Here is a 21,984-nt window from a genome sequence, read left to right as displayed (position 1 = left end):
CGCTCTGATGAGACAACAAAACCCTACCCCAAGCTCCTCCCCTGATCCTATCCTTTGAAAATGTACCCTTCTAACCTCGAGTAAGCCGCGAGTAATCGGCCCAACTCCTACTAGACATAGAATTAAGTGAATTTTGTTACACACAGTGAACAATGAATTATCGGCTCCGTAAAGCTAACGCGATTGAGCCTTCCAAATAAACGAACTAGATAAAAAGGTGTATATAGTAGTTGTAGGTTAGTTGTAGTTGTAAATAGTAGTTATAAGTAGACTCCTTTTTCCAATCCAAATCAAACCAATCCCACCAAGGTGGTCATACTTTAAAATAGGCCTGATAGGACTAGAAACTGTAAATAATAATTAAAATCTCACTGTACTAAAGTTGAAAAGACGCATGTCACTTGAAAAAATTCATACATGTAAACCACACTAACACAAGAAATAAAGATCATTTAAAGTCAACACTTCTACGCTCCTTCGATCATACAAAAGTTTCCTTATTACCGATTTGATTCGGATTTTCAAAACATGTAGTTCAGTTTATGAGTAACAACTTTGCTGAAGATTGCAACATGAATCCAGTTAGTATTATTGAGATATACGCATTTGAATGTACACGAGCATTTTGTATATGAACATTTCAACCAAATCTCCTATCTGAACATTAAACCAAAAGCGAGAGTGCTTATCTCACCTACTGACACGAGTCTGGATGTTGGCCTGAACTTTTATTTTTAGTTGTAATCTAGTTGATACGTAGCTGCCTGTATTTGTATATTATTCTGAGCTAAATCGAGTTTGCTGAACCAATTCTATGCGCGAAAGAGTGAAGGAATATTATTTCTTCATTCATTTCAACCAATATCCCCATATAAATTTTAAATCAAATGCGCTAGCTTGTGTTACATCCGAATGAGCTGAAATTTTCAGAGAGTGGATTTCTCATCTAATGGAATGTTGATCATTTAGTTCTTAACTCTTTTCGTTTTTGAAAAGGGTCGGTTGTTTTTCAAATGGTGGCCACACCAGTCCAATTCGATGCCGACCGGATGACTTCTTCGTATTGCGGGAAGCCTCTCCTCCGGTCGATGTGGGTGCTTTCGTCGTCGTCTCAGTGATGCCACATATACAGATTTATCTGTAATGATACGGATTTTTCTCAACATTTTGATACAGATATCTGTATACACCGATATCCTTTCGTCCTTTTGAGTAGGTACGAGCACCTAACCAAATACCAATTTTTCACTTATTATTTTATTATCTCCGTTAATTTTGAACGGACTTCTGATGCGCAGGTGTTCTGATTGCTGATTGCTCGATAGAAGGGAAGTTAGTTTTTCATTCTTATTGTTTAATTTACCATTTCACATGGTGAGAAAATATAATAAAAGTTCTAAAACATATGATAACTACAGCTGAAACCATCGCAAAGTTTATCGCAAAAAATACTGAGTGCACTTAGGTATCTAAGCTCGAGCAACAGCTAGCGAATTCAATACCTTTTTAATCCGCCAAATGATTAGATAAAGTTTAAATTTGGTTTGATTTGATTAATTTGGGAAAATGAACCATCGAACATAACATTTTATAACTAATACTTAATCAAATTTCAATAATTATTTTTCATCTTCTTAAATTGATCAGTAAAAAAAGCAAATGAAAAGGTGACAAAGATTTCCGTTATCTTGATATCCGAGTTTTACGAAAAATCAAGATTCAGGATTTCGAGGTCTCTTAAATAGATTAATTCTTTAGAAAGCAAACTTAAGTCATTTTTCAAGATTCTAAACTATGAACAAACTATTTCTGAACTTCAAATGAACTCAAAGTATATTTACGACGCAACTACAGAATTTAGAAAGATTATTTTACAGATTTTTGTCAGCTTAAAAGATTTTTCACGTCGAAAATACAGATTGAAAACGAAATAATGTGGCAACACTGAGCATGCGCAATGTGTCGTTCGTTAGATTTGCGCTCTATCGTGTTTGGGATTTTTCGTTACATGTCTAAATTTTGTTTCTTTGTCAATGTGACCACCAGTATAGAAATTAAAGGCGTAGTCCTCCGTCAAAATTTACATGTGTGAACGAACCGTGGCATGGCCCGAGTGTTTAGTCTTGTGTATGAATGAGGCAGTCTTATAATGAATATTGATGCGAATGCTTGAAGTGTGTGATTGGTTCGGCTGGTGTGCTATATGATCCATCGATTCACTACAGTGAAATTCAGTGCTAGACCAGTATCTTACGTCAATTGACATTGGTGACGGCACGCATCACTGCGCCAGTGCTACTTAGTTTGTTCTACTAGCTTGCGGCGTTGCTCACTATTGGAAGGTTCTAACCATTCAGGAAAAAAAAGAAAACGTGGGTGTGTCTTTAGCTGCAATTGGATTTTCTTCCTTCTCCGGACCGGTGCGTTGTGCGTTCACTATTAATTCTCCAATTTGATTGGCTGTTTATGGAAAGAAATGAAGGTGAATACAGGATTTATACTAACGATAAGTTTCGGTTTTTTTTTTAATTTCAGAGTACCACAGTGCTCCATAAACCGTTGCAAAAGGAAGTGATCGGTCAGACTTTTATCCCTTAACCATTGCTTACGGATTACCTTCGTGACTTGGCGGAAAGTACCTTCAGGTAAGTGCGTGGGAGCGACGATCTAGTTCGATACATTTTCTTCCCATTTTGGACGACGCAGTTAATTGATGATCATTTAACCTAATTGGAGTCCCATGAATGTGTGAGTGTGTGCTACGAGTGTGAATGTAGGAGCGGGTTGAAGATAATCTGCCGCGTGTTTAAAAATAATCCATCGAGTGGTGGAAAAATGTGTCACGTCATACATTGTGTCGTGTGGGTATTCTAATCTCTGATACGTTTGGTGCGTTCACCATTCCGTGGCATTATGAAATTTAGACATCTCCAAAGGTTCAGAACCTAACGGGATTCCACTAGTATTTATGAAAAGCTAGGCAATATAACTTACGGCCCCACTATTTTGGCTTTTTAACAAGTCGCTGGAATCTGAGAGCTTCCTCAAAACATGGAAAAGTTCTTACTTAGTGCCAATTTTTTTAACTGGAAAAAAATCTGAAATACGTAATTACCGTGCGATTGCCATTATCTCTTGTATTCCTAAGATTTTTAGCCAATCGTAAATGTTTTTTTTCTCATAAAATCAAAGACAGGATTGCTAATATGCAACATGGTTTCTTCAAAAGCCATTCAACTAGTAGGGTAACGATCCCATAAATCACCCAGTTTATTGAATATCAATATCAATTAAATGGAAATAATGTACCATATTTTTGATGATATCGACATTGTGATGAGTTTTCCGTATAGAAAATAGCATAAGTAATCTGACTTGACGGTTCTTTGTCTTAAGTTTTCTCCTTCACAATTTATGCCAAACATAATACGGTTTTTGCAAGCTGTGACGCTGAAACACCTGAAAATTGCGAAAATTACACTTTCTTAAATGGTTGGACCGAGTGCAACTCTTACAACTTGTTGTATGCGGAAGATTTTGATTTGCTTCGATTGATTGCATACAGTTAGAATTATGTTTTAAATTTATACGAATTTCCATGCACATAAAAAAGCATGCATATTGATGTAAAATTAAATTGGTTTTTAAATTTACACGACTTGAAAACGATCCGTCCGCCATATTAGCTTTCTCCATATTTGTTGATTTAAATTTACACGAGCAAGTAAATTTATGGGTTGAAAATTCGATGTTCTTCGATAAGTTTTAACATCGCGTGGAGAATAATAAACTGCAAGAGAAAATTAATCAAATAAACGTGTAATTTTATGAGTTTTATCAAGCTCTTTTACTGTGCATGATTTTTAATGTAAAATTAAATTCAAACAAAGTTTTCAGCGATTTTGGTTTACATTTCATGTAAAATTCCTTATATTTTGCTGTGCACCTTTTGAAGGAATAATTCAAAGTCTCTTTGTAATTCAGTATGCGCTCCTCCTTTCTTCGATTTTTGCTGTCGCGATGTATCCAGATATCCTGAGGATCGTTTTCTGGCCACTCTGAAGCAGCATCGATAGGGTGATGGTATATTTCCTCTACACAGTTCGAAAAGTAGTATAAATTTCTGTTCAATATGATGCACATAAATGGAGCGTCATATATCATATAATTTTACATTATATATCATGTAAAGTTCTGGCACATTTCATGCAATGTAGCAAATATTGTATACAAAAGCCCATCTTTGTAAACAACATTGCACAATGGTCCCAAAGCCGTATTTAGGAAGACACAAATGTTTGCGCCGTTGATTTTAGGCATATGGTGTCTTCGGGAAAGTTTCTTCATATTTTTTGACCAATCTTTTCATGTTAGTGAAATTAGGGTGGTCCATAAAATTGGTGAATTGAAAATGCAAACTTTTTTATTGTTTGAGATAGACCAATGTAGTTTGCTACAAAGTTGCCAAACAATCAATTTGCAGCAACTTTGCAGAAGACACCAAATTTCCATCTCTTATGGTTCATGAGTTATGATTTTTTCAAACAAGCAGGTTAGGGTGGCCCCTGAAAAATTGGTTATCTATGAATATTTTTTCATACGTTCGTTTCTCGTAAAAATAATGTTCTAGACACTTTTAGAACTTTTAATGGCAAATATTTTTGCTGACCCAACCAATTTGCTATCTTTTTTTATTGGAAAGTTAAAGGCGATTTTCTTCAAAAAATGACACTTTTCAATGGTCAATATCTCTAAAAGGAGCAAACCGATTTTCAAACTTTTAGTTCCATTCGAAAGATCGTTTTTTTATTCATTTGTGGTGGGAAAACTGCGAGAGCGATTTTTGTTTAAAACATTAAATTTAATTTTTTTAAATTCATATTTTTATGCAAAAAACTGCCATAACTCTTCAAATGAAGGAGATAGTATTTTGATTACTTCGGCAAAAATATGCACCATCAAAAGTTCTAAAAGCGTTTAGAACAAAATTTTTGCGAGAAATCAATGTATGAAGAGATAATTAAAGATAACCTTTATTATACGGTTTACCCTAGCTTATATTATAAAACATCAAACATGGCCTACTGGGACTATGTTACAAACCTTATTAAATATTACAATGGTTTATTTTCCCTGAAGTTCGTGATTCATAAATATTAAAAACAGAGTGCAAAGATAAATTTAATAATATTTATTGTTTAAATACCCAGTAAGTTTGACAAGTATCAATAGTTGACAATTAAAAGTTTAAGAGCTTCTTCGGGTAGAGATTCCTCAGTTTGGTTATTCCTGTTTCTGTTCATCAGCGATATAACCGGATCAGATGTAAGTAACAATCGATTAAATACATCTTCGATGTTGGCACTTCGGCTGAATTTGCGAGAATGGAACTCACGGAATTTCCTGATGGATTTGTTGTGTGTCTCCAAGGCTTCTTCACTCAACATCCCAACTGGAACAATAGAGTGTTTGACAATCGCACTACCGTGGACCAGAATTTTGTGCAGTGTTGGAGAGAGGGGATACCACCCATACTCGCTGACGTAGAGTAGTCTAGTTGATTCTAGATAGGGACGAAATGCTTCACCGTTTATTTCGCGCTTACTGTTGATTACGACAAGAATAGTGTAGATTCTTTCAAGCAACTCCTTGTTCAGTCCAGTTATTTCACATACTGTACGCCACTCTCTGAAAAATTTACGTGCAGTGTTCCCGTCATTGCTGTTACCTCCGCTTGGTAATGGTTCACTTATCCTGAGCCCAAGATTCCGTTTTAACTCACTCCGTATTGTGATTTCTCGCTGACGAACACTTTCATTCGATTTTGCCACTCGCCACGTTGGCTTGTCCATCTACGATCGATAGGAAATCTTTAAGAACACCTCCATCGTCCTTATGGAGCAATGGAGAGGAGCAAATCCACGGCAAAACATTTTGGGATCATCTGGAACATGATTGTCTGCAGCGTCATTAAGTTTCCTTCCACTCTTACCACAAAAAGAGCAAGATTGCGAATTTGTCCCTGTTAGGTCATTTACTACCTTGGTATCCATCATACTTAATATCAAGGTTGAAATATGGTGATTTTTCGACCATCGTGAGACATTTCTGTCGGTTTCAGATTTTGTATCTGCTGCCGTACTTTCTTAACTTCTGTTTGCGTAAGCTGAGAAGTTTCTTTAGAAAAAATAAGCTTGATTGGCCTGCATAGGGAGACAGACGATGGCAAATCATTGTTCCAGAAAACCTTATGTTCATGTTCTGAGATCTTTGCGGAAATCTGAAGAGGAACCAGAGCAATAGAAAATATGTGTGAATCATTGTAGTCAACTAATTCACCGTCCTCATTTTCATCAACGAAATTCTGTTTATAACGAGAATGGTTACTGCTGCCGTCACATCCCCATTTATACTTGATCTCGTATTCATCCAACGATAAACCAGTTAGAATGCTCTTTTGGCTTTCGAACAGACGCACATTAGTGGATCTACTAAAGCTTGCAGCGAAACTTCAGCTGCCGATGGCTTTATCGTTATACCTGTAATTCAAACACAATACATTAATTATTGTACTAAACATAACTCAAACACAAAGCACCTGTTGGATACGTAAGTATTTTTTCCTCCAAAACCCTTTGGTAGGAAGGATATAAATTACATCCTTTCTGCAGGCTCGATGCACGGATGTCTTTGTATTGACTTTTAGAAAATCCGTTCTTACAAATAAACGCCAAAGCTTCAGTTCGTGAATATTCTTCCACATCACTGACCACATTCATGGACTGCTTTACACTACCTGCGTTTTCCGGAAACTCCGATAGATTTTTGATGATCTTTCCTGCGTCTCGAAGGCCAGAATTTGTTGCACTGGTTGCCGCTGCAAACATTAACTCCGCATAAGGAACTTCTACGCTGATATCGAGCACTTTTCTAAGCTTTGATCTCGTACTTGAGGTCTCGAAAGATTTACGTGGTCGTCCTTTTTCAGCTTTCGGTTCTGCTAATTCGCTTACAGTTTCACACCTACTCAACCAAACCTTGTTATGCTCAAAGAACCGTTTTCTGTTTCGACAGCTCTTTGTCCACAATCTTGCAAATTTAAGTGCGAACATGCGAATTTTCTTTTTCAATTCTGATGTATTGATTTTCCTGTCTTGGAACCTGTTAACCACAAACTGGAATAGAGCTGCTGAGGAACCATTCTTTATAAGCTGTTCTGCCAGATCACAGTTAGCGATTTTCACAACTGTTGTTTTTTTGTTTTTCTTTTAATATAACAGTTTATTAAGGAATTCCAGTAGCTTACCGCCAGCCATCGTGATTATCTTTCTAGGATTCATTCACATATAGTGCTTTCAAGTATCACTTAGAAAATTTGAAAAAAACATTTTTTTGTTCCCAATCTTTCAAGTAACGAACATGTGCGATGTTTTCCTTTTTAAATAGCAGGACGGACTGAAGTGACTGCGTATTGTGTTCTCTTTCTAGTACTCGTTTTGAGCACGTTGCTAATCAAAGAAGGCTTTGCCGCTGCGTAGCGCACGTGTAATGAATCAATTTAGCTTGACGGTTTCAAAGATTCCATAGCTTGCTATTATCACTGGACGGTAAGTTTCAAATATACTGTGGTATGCTTTGGAATAATCCGTCAAAACCTCACCTAAAAATCACTTTTTCACAATTATCTTTTCATGCATTGATTTTTCGCAAAAACTTTGTTCTGGACACTTTTAGAACTTTTGATGGCGCACATTCAAAATATGGCCGAAGTAATCGAAGTAATCTCCTTCATTTGAAGAGTTATGGCAGTTTTTTGCATAAAAATATGAATTTAAAAAAATTAAATTAAATGTTTTAAACAAAAATCGCTCTCGCAGTTTTCCCACCACAAATGAATAAAAAAAAAACGATCTTTCGAATGGAATTAAAAGTTTGAAAATCGGTTGGCTCCTTTTAGAAATATTGACCATTGAAAAGTGTCATTTTTTTTTGAAGAAAATCGCCTTTAACTTTCCAATAAAAAAAGATAGCAAATTGGTTGGTTCAGCAAAAATATTTGCCATTAAAAGTTCTAAAAGTGTCTAGAACATTATTTTTACGAGAAACGAACGTATGAAAAGATATTCATAGATAACCTATTTTTCAGGGACCACCCTAACCTGCTTGTTTGAAAAAATCATAACTCATGAACCATAAGAGATGGAAATTTGATGTCTTGTGCAAAGTTGCTGCAAATTGATTGTTTGGCAACTTTGTAGAAAACTACATTGGTCTATCTCAAACAATAAAAAAGTTTGCATTTTCAATTCACCAATTTTATGGACCACCCTAATTTCACTAACATGAAAAGATTGGCCAAAAATATGAAGAAACTTTCCCGAAAACACCATATGCCTAAAACCAACGGTTTTAGCGCAAACATTTTTGTCTTCCTAAATACGGCTTTGGGACCATTGTGCATTGTTTACAAGTTGCTCGGTTGCGTGAAATTAAATTTAAGTTTACGTGAATGAATGTTTACATCACAATTAAAATTCAGAATTTTTATCTGTGTATACTCAAGATTTTATGCAAATTAGAAAAAAAAAAAATCCCCCGATTTTTCAGACGGGCATCACATCACATCACCGGGGGAATTTTACATTTTCTAAAAAATCACGAATCTCTTGGTCTACTTTCAGGAATTGACCTTGATTCCAGTAATTCCGGATGTCCAGAGGACCGTTTTCTGGCTACCCGATAGCATAATCGATTGAGTGATGGGATATTTTCTCTATGCTCATGCTTGTATGTAATTTAGAAAAAAAAAGTAGAAGGGTCTGTGCCTAGGGTCACGAACGAAAGCTTGACGTAGGACCGTTAGTGGACGGAACAAATGTGAACATTTAGTTTTTTTAATTGATCAATCATCAATTATCTTAACTCTTTCCGTTTTTATTTGTAAGCGTATCAAATTTGTAGTATTTATTTCAAAGAGAAAGTTGATGAAGAGAATCCAAGGGACTATCAACTTGAGTATTTTCGATTCATCTACCCGACTTTAAATGTGTATCTTGATTTTTTTGTGTTTTGTGTTTTTCACCCCTCACGAATTATATGAATGGGATGGGGCGTAAAATATCGTTTGTGCAGAATATGTAAAAAAGAAGGGACTTCGAGAGATTGAACTCGTGAGAGCAAATTTTCTCACAAATTTGATTTTATTGGCTTTCTGGGGACTGAATATACACCCAATGCGAATTATTCCCACTTCTCTCAAATTCTATTTGGATTTTTAACACTCCCTACCAGCGTGTTCTGGAAAATGGTCGGACGATGATTAATAATCTCACCAATACATTCTGGCCTACAATTCCACACCTTCTATAGAGACCAGGTTGAGCCTTGATAGCTAGCTGCTTGCGGGAACTGATGACCTTGAGAAATGTCCAAATAATACTCTTAACAAATTTATGGTGGTCCTGAAACGGACCATTTTGTAGTGATGGTTGAGTAATGCTGAGCTGAGCACGACGAGCTACTGATTCCGATCCTAGCCTAGCGGTGGAACTTCTTCACCCTTCTCTATGGTTGCTCATATGAGCTCTGCAGCTCGCTACTTGCAGGCAGCCTTTCGTTGTTGTTGTTGTTGTTGAAAGCACTCCTGCTGCTGCTACTAATGCTGCTGCTACTACACAAGTTTTTTTTTTTGCGCTCTGTAAATTGGATTTTTTCCCCGACCGGGGTTTTTTTGATCCACTCTCCTGCTAGTGAGTAAAACAAAAAGTGCCACTAGCGGACCAAGACGCTCAACTCTGGAAGCAGCGGCCTCGGCGAGACCGGAGGTTCGCCCGTCCAACGTTAACGCCATCAACCCATCATCACCCGAGTCATCCCATCATCCGATCGCTCCATCGCATTTTCATCGTTCAACAGCAAGGCCATCCCAAGTAACAAATCTAGAGCTGCTTGGCTGTATTCAAAATTTATAAAGGTTTTATTGCAGCTGCAACTAGCTACAGCTTTATGATAGTCATATACAATGCAAGTCATGAAACATTCTTATAGCTATCTACAAAACCCCTATAAAGCTAATATAAAAAACCAACTGATGCTTATGCTACTTTCACTTATAAAAGGTTTTATGATTGCCTTGAAGTATAAAAAGTAGAAGGGTCTGTGCCTAGGGGCACGAACGGAAGCTTGACGTAGGACCGTTAGTGGACGGAACAAATGTGAACATTTAGTTATTTTAATTGATCAATCATCAATTATCTTAACGCTTTCCGTTTTTTATTTGTAAGCGTATCAAATTTGTAGTATTTATTTCAAAGAGAAAGTTGATGAATAGAATCCAAGGGACTGTCAACTTGAGTATTTTCGATTAATCCACCCGACTTTAAAAGGTGTATTTTGAATTTTTTGTTATATATGAGTTTTTAAGTTTTGTGCATTTTGGTATTAAAGTGTATTCAATTCACCCCTCACAGGATTTCCTTCCGAATTATAAGAATGGGGCGGGGCGGAAGGTATAGTTTGTGCAGAATATATAAAAAAGGAGGAAATTCGAGAGATTGAACTCGTGAGAGCTAATTTTCTCACAAATTTGATTTTATTTGCTTTCTGGGGACTGAATATACACCCAGAGCTAATTATTCTCACTTCTCTCAAATTCTATATGGATTTTTAACACTTCCTACCAGCGTGTTCTGGAAAATGGGCGGATGATGATTAATCTCACCAATACATTTGGGCCTACAATTCCAAACCTTCTATCGAGACCAGGTTGAGCCTTGGTAGCTAGCTGCTTGCGGGAACTGATGACCTTGACAAATGTTCAAATAATACTCTTTAACAAATTTATGGTGGTCCTGAAAAGGACCGTTTTGTAGTGATGGTTGAGTAATGCTGAGCTGAGCACGACGAACTACTGATTCCGATCCTAGCCTAGCGGTGGGACTTCTACCTCCTTCTCTATGGTTGCTCATATGCGCTCTGCAGCTCGCTGCTTGCAGGCAGCCTTTCGTTGTTGAAAGCAATCCTGCTGCTGCTACTACTGCTGCTAATGGACTGGACACCACCACTTAAGGTGATTGAATGAGCACCGTTCAGTGGGACTACATCGAATTCGATTTTTAAGTCTGTGTTAGGGAATGCGCTGTTTTCAGACATTCGGTGATAATTTTGATCACCATTGCAACAGTTGGACATTTGGTATTTTTCAATAGTGACCTACTGAAAATTAACAATGTGTTCATTTTAGCAGATTGGTAGATAAATTTCCAATCGATTGCTTTGTTAAGAATTAAAATATATCTGCTATTGGTCGAAACCTGACATCTTTTCGTAATGCTGCGCATTTTGGTTTTTTTTTTAAATTGCATGGATTCTATAGATCCTGTGGAGATCTATCTAGCCCTGATGTATGTGTTGGTAGAGAGAAAAATGTAAACTTTGCGGGAGACGATGTCTTAACACTCGAAAGCAGTTTTGTGAAATATATAGTAAAACAAATCCTAGTTAGTTCTGCATGATGATTTTGTTTGATTTTATTTATTTGTAAAGTTGCCGGGAAATACCAGCTGGCGATTTGTTTTTTATGATAACACCTTACTTGAAAACACGCAAAAACTCACAAACAGGCTGCTTTTTCATGGTATACAGTGTGATAATTCAATAATCAATAAATTATCTCAACATTTAGTGGCAAACCATTCATAAATTTTGGTAACATACAAAAAATTCTATAATCCACATTAAATTTCATATGTAAGCGCCGATTGAAACAATATTTTCGACGTCACTACAAGGGTGATTGATTAAACGTAAGAAACGAATCGTGCGGAATGAAAGCCGAGGAAAAATTAATTGCACCAATATATTCAGGTCTACAATTCCACACCTTCTATAGACAGGTTGAGGCTTGATAGCTAGCTGATTGCGGGAACTGATGACCTTGACCAATGTCCAAATAATACTCTTTAACAAATTTTTGGTGGCCCTGAAAAGGACCGTTTTGTAGTGATGGTTGAGTAATTCTGAGCTGGGTGTTCAACACGGATGAGGCTGTCGAGCTGTATGTCGTTTGGAGCGAGGGTGACACGCTTGGCATAGATGACCGACCCGCAGCGACTCACGAAGAACTACTGATTTCGATCCATAGCATAGCGGTGCAGCTTCTTTCTCCTTTGATGGTTGCTTATGTGGGCTCTGCAGCTCGCTGCTTGCAGGTAGCCTTTCGTTGTTACTCGAGAACAATTTTCAACGCCACACGCTACTGCTACTGCTGCTACTGCTACTGCTGCTACTGCTGCTACTAATTTCGACGACCGAACACCACCACACAGTGGTGTGGTCGTTGGGAGCGTGTGGTTCTGAGTATGGCGATGAGTGTGCAAAATATAACGCAATTCCATCCTCCCTATTCGCACGCGCCCGAGGATCGGAGGCGAATGCCACTTCGGCTTGTTTCGTCTACTTACTACTCTCTGACGACTGTGCTGGGGAAGCAGCATATGCATGTAGGTAATTGGTGGATTTATTAGTTAATTCGACGCTCTTGGACAATGCTGGACATTTACCAGTTTTGCAAAAGTTTCTTGTTGAAAATCAACATTTGGAAGCATTGTAATCGATACGTAGCCATTTTTCTGATCGATTGGTTATAAAATTATTGAAATTGGACCAGGGGCAGCTGAGTTATTAACGTTCAAAATCTTTCTTAATTTGTTACATGTTCCATTTTCGGTTTTCACAAAGTGTACCCCCATATAGAAATCAAAGACGTAGTCCTACGTCAAAATTGCGGATCTCTAGGTCAACTTTTAAGAATTGACTTTTTTCCTATTGATTCCGGATATCCAGAGAAGCGTATTCCCGAGCAAAGCCTGTGATCAAATTGAAATCTAAATTTGATGTTGTGATTTCGCTGATAATGATTACTCAGGTTGCTGTCGTTTTGGTCGCTTTTACGATTAAAATATCAAAATTGAGAGCAAACAAATATTCCTGTGACATCACATTGAAAACTATTTCTGCTATCAGTGAGAGCAAACTGAAAACTCAATTTGATACCAATTGTTCCTGTTGATAACAAAACAAGTATTCAATTTGATGTTATGCTATGACAATGAAAACAAGCCCGCAACAACATATTTTTGAGTAGCAAATGTACAGCAAAATGAAAACAAAATTTGGTATCAAATTTGTCAATTGCGTAAACTGAAATCAAATTATGATTTCAGTTTGATGTTGCTATCAAAACTTGATTTCAATTTGCTGTCATTTTGATGCTGGACTTTGCTCGGGACTCCGGCCACCCAGTAGAAGAATCGATATGATGATGACAAATTTCATCTATTTATGCTCATAATTTTAAGCAAATCTAGAAAAAAAAAACACGGATCTCTATGTCTACTTTGAAGAATTAACTATTTTCCCGGTGACTCAGGATATCCATATGACCGTTTTCTGGCCACTTGGTTGCATAATCGATATGGTGATGGTATATTTCCTCTATGCTAATGATTGTTTGCAAATTAGAAAAAAAAAAATCGCGCAGCTCTAGGATTACTTTTAAGAATTGACCAATTCCCCGGTGAATCCGGATATCCAGAAAGGCATTTAATGGCCACCGGGGGACCAAATCATCATATCACTGACATATATCTTCTTAACTAAGGGTTCTACACATTTTCTAAAAAAGCACGGATCTCCAGGTCTACTTTTAAGAATTGATTATTTTCCCGGTGATTCCGTATATCCAGAAAACCGTATTCTGGCCAATTGAGTGGCAAAATCGATATGTTGATGTCGTATTTCCTCTATGCTAATGATTATACGCAAGTTAGAAAAAATCGCGGATCTCTAGGTCTACTTTCTGGAATTGACTAATTTCCCGGTGATTCCGGATATCCAGAGGACCGTTTTCTGGCCACTTGGTTGCAAAATCGATATGGTGATGGTATATTTCTTCTATGATCATGATTGTTTGCAACTTAGAAAAATCGCGCAGCTCTAGGACTACTTTTAAGAATTGACCATTTTCCCGGTGAATCCGAATTTCCACAGAGTCACCTTTCACGGGTTTTATCGTTCCACAACTCCAATCGGTTCCTTGTCTGTTCCGTTTGAAAGTAGATACCCGAGCAGAGAATGAAAACAAAATGAAAACTAAATTTGATATTTTGATATAAGCGTTCGTGATAACATATTTTGCCTACCGTATGGTCGAGTTAACAGTAATCATAACAAAAATGAGATCTAAACTGCATTTGAAGGATATTACAAAGGTAACAAATGATGTTTTCTTGATAACAAATCTATGTATGCGTTTTGATATCAGTAATTTCGTTAATAATAAACAAGATAAGTAATCAATGTGTTATTATTACTATGGAAGGAAAACAAAAAAAAATAAAATAAACTAAAGTAGTTATTATTTTGATATCATGATATCAAATTTAGTAATCTGAATGTTTTGAAATCTATTGGTTGATATCAAGGTTCAAAATCAAAAAAGGTTTTCATTTATTGAAAATAAACACAAACCTATTTTCAATCAGTTCTATCGATATCTATCTTAAACCGATTTGTATATTAAATTCGCATGTAGATTAATATCAATAAATGTTGTAAACTATAACTGTAAAAATCATAATTGTCTTTGTGATGTTTATAAAGAAAACAGCAAGTATGCTGATGGATCTTAAGAAAAAATACATAGATTTCAGTGATAAATGTGAATGCTCTTTTCATAAAATCAGCCATAACATTTGATAACGGCACAAAAGCATTTGTGAACAAACTTTCTAAGGCCCTTTTACACGCGAATCAAAGAACGCGCACGCAAACCAATACCACTTTCGGAAAGGTGATAGTTGCCCCTATCCGATGATGCTGTTGGTTTACGTGGGTGTACTTGGGTTCGCGTGTAAAAGGGCCTTAGAAAGTTTGTTTATAAATGCTTTTGTGCCGTTATCAAATGTTATGCCTGAAATATCAAATTTTGTGTTTAACTATTTTTTTTTTAGAAATATCAAAATATGAATTCAACTACAATTTAAAAAATAGTATATTAAAATGCGTTTTTTTTTATAAATTAATTTATTTGTACAGGCTCAATCGAATAAACTTTACAGAGCCAAGTTATCATTTCCGTTATACATAATTGATGTCTTAAATCTAGATTTAAAGGAATTGAACCGATTACTAGCGGTCATCTCGAGGTTAGTAGAGATTTACAGTTTTATGGATGGGGAGAAGGAGGAGAAGGTTTGAGTTATGATTTACGATACAACTATTTCACTATTCCTAAAACATGAACTTATTCCTATTCAATTTGGTATCCACAGTGTAATTATACAATTATTACAGAAACTAATATTGAAAAAAAAACCCACATGAACAAGACAAAAACTAAACACAAGGTTAGTCAACCTTATAATCTAAGGTAATAATTTTCAAGAAAACATATATAAGTTTCATAAACTCCAGATCGCGCCTAGCCAAAATATCTCGAACTGGAACATTAGGTTGTCTACCTCGAGCCCGAAGGGAATCGTACAGTTCAGATCTGACTCCGCGATGCTCAGCACAAGACCAAATAATGTGATCTGCGTCCTGGTAACCTTGTCCACATTCACAGAAATTGCTGTCCCCCAGCCCAACACGGAATAAGTGAGCGTTTAACGAGTAGTGATTGGACATGAGGCGAGACATCATACGAATGAAGTCTCGACCCACATCCAACCCCTTGAACCAAGGACTCTTCAACACCTTTGGGATGATCGAATATTGCCATCGTCTCAAACTTCCTTCGCTCCACTTATTCTGCCAGCTGACAAGTGACTGTTGACGATAAATGAAGAAAAATTAATCGCAGGCGATTTTTCGATCGTAAATATCGCCTTCCATAGCGCCCACCTTTGCAAGCGAGTCATGGGACCCATGCAAAGGTGATGACAAAAGATCTTAAAGATAAAGCACATAGAAGACCTCGTATTTTCATGAGCAAATACGAGGAGTGCTTTACCGGCCTCATAGAGCGAATAGCCTCGACAGAACTGAGACTATCCGTAAAAATAAAGTAGTGATCTGGTGAAAGTGAGGCGATGGTTTCGAGCGTATATGTATTGCCGCCAGCTCAGCAACATATACGGAACAAGGAGCTTGAAGCCTTCGAGAGGCGCTACGAAATTCGTTATAAATACCAAAACCAGCGGACGCCTCTATTAGTGATCCATCTGTGAAGAACGATCTTGCGGAATCAACTTGGCCAAACTTTGCAGCGAAAATTGACGGAGCAATCATGGAACGATGATGCTCTGGGATTCCGCGAGTCTCTTGCGTCATGGATAAATCAAAATGAACAGAATTGCCAAAGTCGGGAAAGCAAACACGATAGGGATTATGCTGGGAAGGGTTGACATCCTGTGTTATGTACACGTAATACATAGTCATGAAACGAGTTTGAGGGTTGAGCTCAAGAAGCTTCTCAAAGTTTTCGATTACCAGTGGGTTCATAACTTCACAAAGGGTAAGGAGCCTGAGGGACAATTCCGAAAACCGATCCGAGAGTTGCAACATGCCCGCCAACACTTCTAGACTCATCGTATGAGTCGAGTGCATGCATCCTAACGCGATACGAAGATAACGATACTGGATCCGTTTCAGTTTGATGATGTGCGTTTTAGCCGCCGACTGGAAGCAAAGACTACCGTACTCTAAAACCGATAAAACCGTTGTCCGGTACAACGTTAGAAGATCTTGCGAATTGGCTCCCCACCACGTTCCGGTAATTGTACGAAGAAAATTGATCCTTTGTTAGCATTTTCTTCTCAGATACTCAATGTGGGATCTCCAGGTGCATTTTGAATCGAACCAGACCCCAAGATATTTGAAAGACATGGAATGAGTGATCGGTTTACCCAAAAGTTGAAGCTTTGGTTGTGCCAACTCAGTTTTCTCCGTGGAGAATTCGATACCTAGCTGAATAGCCCAAGTAGACAAATTGTCTAAGGTATCCTGTAAGGGTCCTTGCAGGTCGGCCTCTCTGGGTCCTGTCATAGACACTACTCCGTCATCTGCAAGTTGTCTCAACGTGCAGTTGTCCCTTAGACAATTGTCAATTTCTCTGACGTAGAAATTATACAAAAGGGGGCTTAAACATGAGCCCTGGGGGAGACCCATGTAGCTAAATCGTGAAGCTGTAGAGTTTCCATGAGAAAAGCTCATATGTTTCTCTGACAGCAAATTGTACAAAAAGTTATTAATTAATGGAGAAAGGCCACAAGCGTGGAGTTTGTCTGAAAGGACTTCAATCGATACTGAATCAAAAGTCCCCTTGATATCCAAGAATACAGAAGCCATTTGCTCTTTTTTAGCAAAAGCCAACTGAATTTCTGTGGAAAGCAACGCGAGACAGTCCAAATTGTATATCTGAGAGTAGGTGGTTCGTCTCAACCCATTTGTCCAAGCGAAAAAGGATCATTTTCTCCAACAATTTTCGAATGCACGATAACATCGCGATGGGACGATACGAGTTATGATCTGAAGCGGGTTTTCCAGGCTTTTTAATGGCTATAACTCTCACTTGCCTCCAATCATCCGGAACAATATTGAGCTCCAGGAGCTGACAAAACAAGTCTAACATGCGCCTCTTAGCGACGTCTGGGAGGTTCTTCAACAAGTTGAACTTGATCCTATCAGCCCCCGGAGCCGAATTGCCACACGAAAGGAGCGCGAGTAAGAGTTCCAGCATTGAAAAAGGCTGGCTGATCTCGTCTACCGAATTCGTCGTTTCGCGAGGAATCATCTGTGCCGGCACGGAATCAGGACATACTCCTCGCTCTCGTTGTTCGAAGACCGGTTACGCATTCTTCGCGCCGCGTTCCAAAGCGTATTCTTCGACGTTTCGCGCGATAATCCGTCCACGAATTGCCGCCAGTATCCGCGTTTCTTGGCTTTGATGAGGCTCTTGAGTTCACGTATCTGAAAGTTGTTTTCGATTAACAACGGCATTAGGAGGAATATACACAGAAGCAATACAAAGGCTCTTACCTTTAATGGTAGCCTGACATGCGACAACTTCAATACCTGTAAATTGTGGAAGATTCACTTTATAGAAGGAATGACACTTTTTGATCCCCAAAAGTACCCCTCCTCCACGCGAATCCTCACGATCCAGTCGAATAATGTTAAAATCATAAAAAGGTAGATCTATATCTGAAGAGAGCCAAGTTTCACAAAGAGCAAATGCATCACAGTCATTATTGTGAACTAAAAACTTAAAAGAGTCTAATTTTGAAATCAGGCTTTGGCAATTCCACTGTAGAACAGTGATCAAATTCTCGACCTCGTTTGGAAAATTATCCATCGAAGGAGATGATTGCTGCAAGGAGGGGCCACTTCAATGTCAATTGCTTCAAGAGGGTCTTCACAGAAAGAAGCATTGCCAGAACAATGCTTTTGAGAGGATCAGAAATATTGAGGTACTTGAGGATATCGTCCACAATTTTATCAAATGAGAACAACCCAGATGAAGAAGGGGCTTCTGTTCTTAAAAATAGAACATCAGGGGTTTTGGATGTCCCCGGGAGAGGTCGAAAATCCTGGGTATAGTCAGTTCTGCGGAACCCAGGAGGAGCAGAAGTCTCTTTTTTTCCACCACTCCTTCATTTGGGCAAGCTGATTTGGGGATCTTCATTGTCAACTTTCCGCGAACGGATGCGTTTTCGTTTCCGTGCAGAAAAACGGAAAGAAGTTCCCTCCTCAGCCAAGTCAGAGTCAGTCTCGTCATCTGACAAAAGAGAGAATGGATTTTTGTCGTTGGTCGATGGCGTGGCCGTCTTAAGCAGTTCCGCAAAAGACTGCCGGGAACGTTCCTTGAGTGAGCGTTGTAATTTCTCCCCGCGTTGTTTGTACACCGGGCATGACGAGAGACCATGAGAAGTTCCCTTACAGTACACGCATTTTGGTGCGGTAGCTGCACAGGTGTCATCCCCATGCTTCTCTCCGCATTTGGAACAGCGTGCCTTGCTGCCACAGTGGGAGACCGTATGTCCCAACTGCTTACAGTTTTGGCAGTTCATGACTCGGGGAACGAACAAGCGCACAGGTAGTCGAAGTTTTCCCAGCTCGATGTAGTGAGAAAGGGCTGAACAAGTAAAGGTCACACGGAACGAGTCTGTGGGGGTAAAACTCTTTTTACCCTCGCTGACAGATATTGAGCCCAGTGTTTGGACATCCAGTATCTTCACCGGGGGAAGCAAAGGTTCTTGAAACGGCCAACCGCCTGCTTCTCCAAGATCTCGGGGGTCAGACTCGCTTCGGTGACCACACCTTCGATCTCCACATCACGAGCTGGGATGTAAACTCTATACTCGAGCGTGAAGAGCTGGGAGGCAGCAATCTCGTTAGCCTGCTTCAGGTTTGAGACGGAGACACAAAGTTTATTGTGATTGTTTATTTATTGTTGCCATACATCAACAGGCTGGCTGTAGCCCAGATGATTTTAATAATACTAATCATAATAATAATAATAGTAAAATTACATGTCAAATAATCACAGAAAGAAAAACAAAGCAACATGGTCAGAATGTAAAAAAAAAACATAAATGGAAATACACTAATTTTCTCTGTCAGTCACTGCGGCCGGCGAAAACAGATGAGAATCTCCGACGAAGCGCATCACGTGTGAGGTGAAAGTCGAATACAGATGCGACTCTATTGAACACACGCTGTAGTCCGCAAATCGCACCATATGCCCCGTAGTTCGTGCGACGCAGTGGCAGTCTCAGCATGAGGTTGTTACGGAGTGGTCGGGGTTGCACGTTTAGGTCAATTTGCCTCAGGATAGCCTCACAATCTATTCGTCCCTGTAGATTGTCGGCGATAATCAAAGCTCTGTTGGTGTCCCTTCTAATCCGGAGAGGTTCAAGGTTTATCAGTTGGCAGCGACTCTCGTAGCTGGGCAGCCGAAGCGGATCTCTCCAGGGCAGTCTACGAAGCGCAAAACGAAGAAAGCGACGTTGAACAGATTCGATTCTCTTGGCACCATTGCTGTAATTCGGATTCCAAACCGCAGAACAATACTCAAGCGTCGATCGTACGAGGGAGCAGTAAAGAGATTTTAAGCAGTAGACATCGGTGAAATTCTTAGCTATCCTGAAGATGAATCCTAAAGTCCTAGACGACTTATTGATGACATAAGAAATGTGTTGCCTGAATGTTAGCTGTGAATCCAACACCACACCCAGGTCTTTCACCTGATTCACGCGTTCGAGTGTCGTTCCAAGCAGGTCATAGCTGAATACAATCGGTTGACATTAAGACATTAAGCTGATGTTGAAGATTGTGGCAGTCAGCGATCGAGTAAATTCGTAAAAATATTTTGAGGTCGTCTGCATATGCTAATCGAGGTCCTTCGATAACCAGGTTCACGTCGTTGAAGTAGAGTAGAAAAATCAACGGTCAGATGGCTTCCCTGTGTCTAACCTTCGTGATTTCAGTCATGGCCGAGTATCGCTTCGTCAAATCATTTGAGATTTGCACAACGTTCAAATGTTTGTTTTTGGGCTGAAAGTAGACAACCCATGGGCCAGTCGAGTCATCTGGATAGGCTCGCCTATCCAGCCTGTCCTTTGCCAGACTGAGACGATGAACCAGGAATGACATCATCTGTCTTCTGAGATGACGTACGTTTTTGACCCTTCTTGCCATCGCGTGGCAAAGAAGTGTCATCTTCCGACAAAACGTCCATTTCGTCTTGCGACAAAATGTCCATTTTGCCGTACTTGTGGGAGCGAAAAACGCTCTACCACTGAAACGATAATCACTCGAACACAATACACGAAAAAAAAACTACAAACACAGAATAGCAAACTTAAATTTAACTGATGGGCGAAAGAAAGAAACAAGAACAAAAACTTATCTGATAATCCTATACTACTACCACCGAGCATTTACACAGCAGCAGCGGAGCGACGCGCAGCGTGGATGATCTTCGATCCACGTGTGCGGGCGCTTTTCGTTGGTGTGTGCTTGTATGAGGGTCGGCACTCAGCTGAACACACGATGATAGATGAACGGCGTAAATGCGGAGGCAGATGCTAACACTCGATGACGATGATCCGTGTGCAGGTATGCGTTTTTTTCCTTTGTTCGGAACCTAACACTACTGCGACCAGTAAATTGATCTATTGTAGTATATCCCGTGTCCTTAGTCTAGTGCATGTCGTATTACTCCATCACTATTGAGAAATGATGAAGTATTCGATTTTTTACAGTTGCCACTCTTGCATTTATCTCAAGGATCCAACTCTAATTGAAAGGTTCTGCTATTTATACCCTTCGGAGTGTTGAAACACCCTCCAAAGGCGCGCCCCTTTGTCAGTCAAAATTGGATTCCTTAGCAACAAAATTAAGGTATGACACCGATAGTGACCATGCATCAGAACCCTAGTCTTAACCACTTCAAACTAGGGAACAACGAATAAAAGATTAGAAATCACATAGATGAAGACAACTAACTCATTTTTTTCCTTGTGTCAAGATCATCCTCGGTAGACAAAGCCGAGTCTTGTCACTATCAAACAAGGCATAAAAAGTAACAAGGACTAAGATGTGTTCCTTGGATTACTAAAAAATCCTGTTCCCCTAGTTTGAAGTAGTCAGAACTAGGAATCGGTGGTAGATCTAACATCCCGTAACGTACCACGAAAAGGTGATCTGCCCACGTTACGGGGCGTTACGGTATGCGTTACCACGCACCGATGGTGCGCAAAATGGTTGACGAATTGGCAAACGCAAAAACAATTTTCCTTCCGATGATGCCGAAAACACACTTTCTTCTCAGAAAAAAAAACTCACTTTTAGTTAATTATTTAGCTAGGAACACTAAGCGAGAAAAAACTGATAATTTAAATCAAGCGAATAGCGAGAAAACTTCCAAAATAGCGGAGCGCGAACTAAGTCGACCGTACTTCTTGCTAGGACGCAGTGGAG

The 21,984-nt window shown here is 38.9% G+C and overlaps 1 protein-coding gene across 3 annotated transcripts in view; it reads left to right on the top strand.

Annotated features, from left to right (window-relative positions):
* Positions 1–2,241: 2,241 nt before the first annotated feature.
* Positions 2,242–21,984, top strand: part of LOC135710787 (uncharacterized) — a 31,086-nt gene continuing 11,343 nt past the window's right edge. Inside the window, exons 1-3 of one of the 3 annotated variants that reach the window (XM_065233464.1) lie at positions 2,242–2,420; positions 2,536–2,563; positions 2,606–2,645. The gene's annotated coding sequence lies outside the window, so the exon portion shown is untranslated. Of the gene's footprint in view, positions 2,428–2,535; positions 2,646–21,984 lie in introns of all 3 variants that reach the window. The other 2 variants (XM_065233462.1, XM_065233463.1) reach the window with 2 other exon arrangements.

This window comes from Ochlerotatus camptorhynchus, unplaced genomic scaffold (assembly GCF_037179485.1).
Source record: "Ochlerotatus camptorhynchus isolate MF236.1 unplaced genomic scaffold, CSIRO-AGI_Acam_v1.1 ptg000402l, whole genome shotgun sequence".
Lineage (NCBI taxonomy): Eukaryota > Metazoa > Arthropoda > Insecta > Diptera > Culicidae > Ochlerotatus > Ochlerotatus camptorhynchus.
The sequence above is the reverse complement of the archived record's forward strand: the minus strand, read 5'-3'. Positions and strand labels throughout refer to the sequence as shown.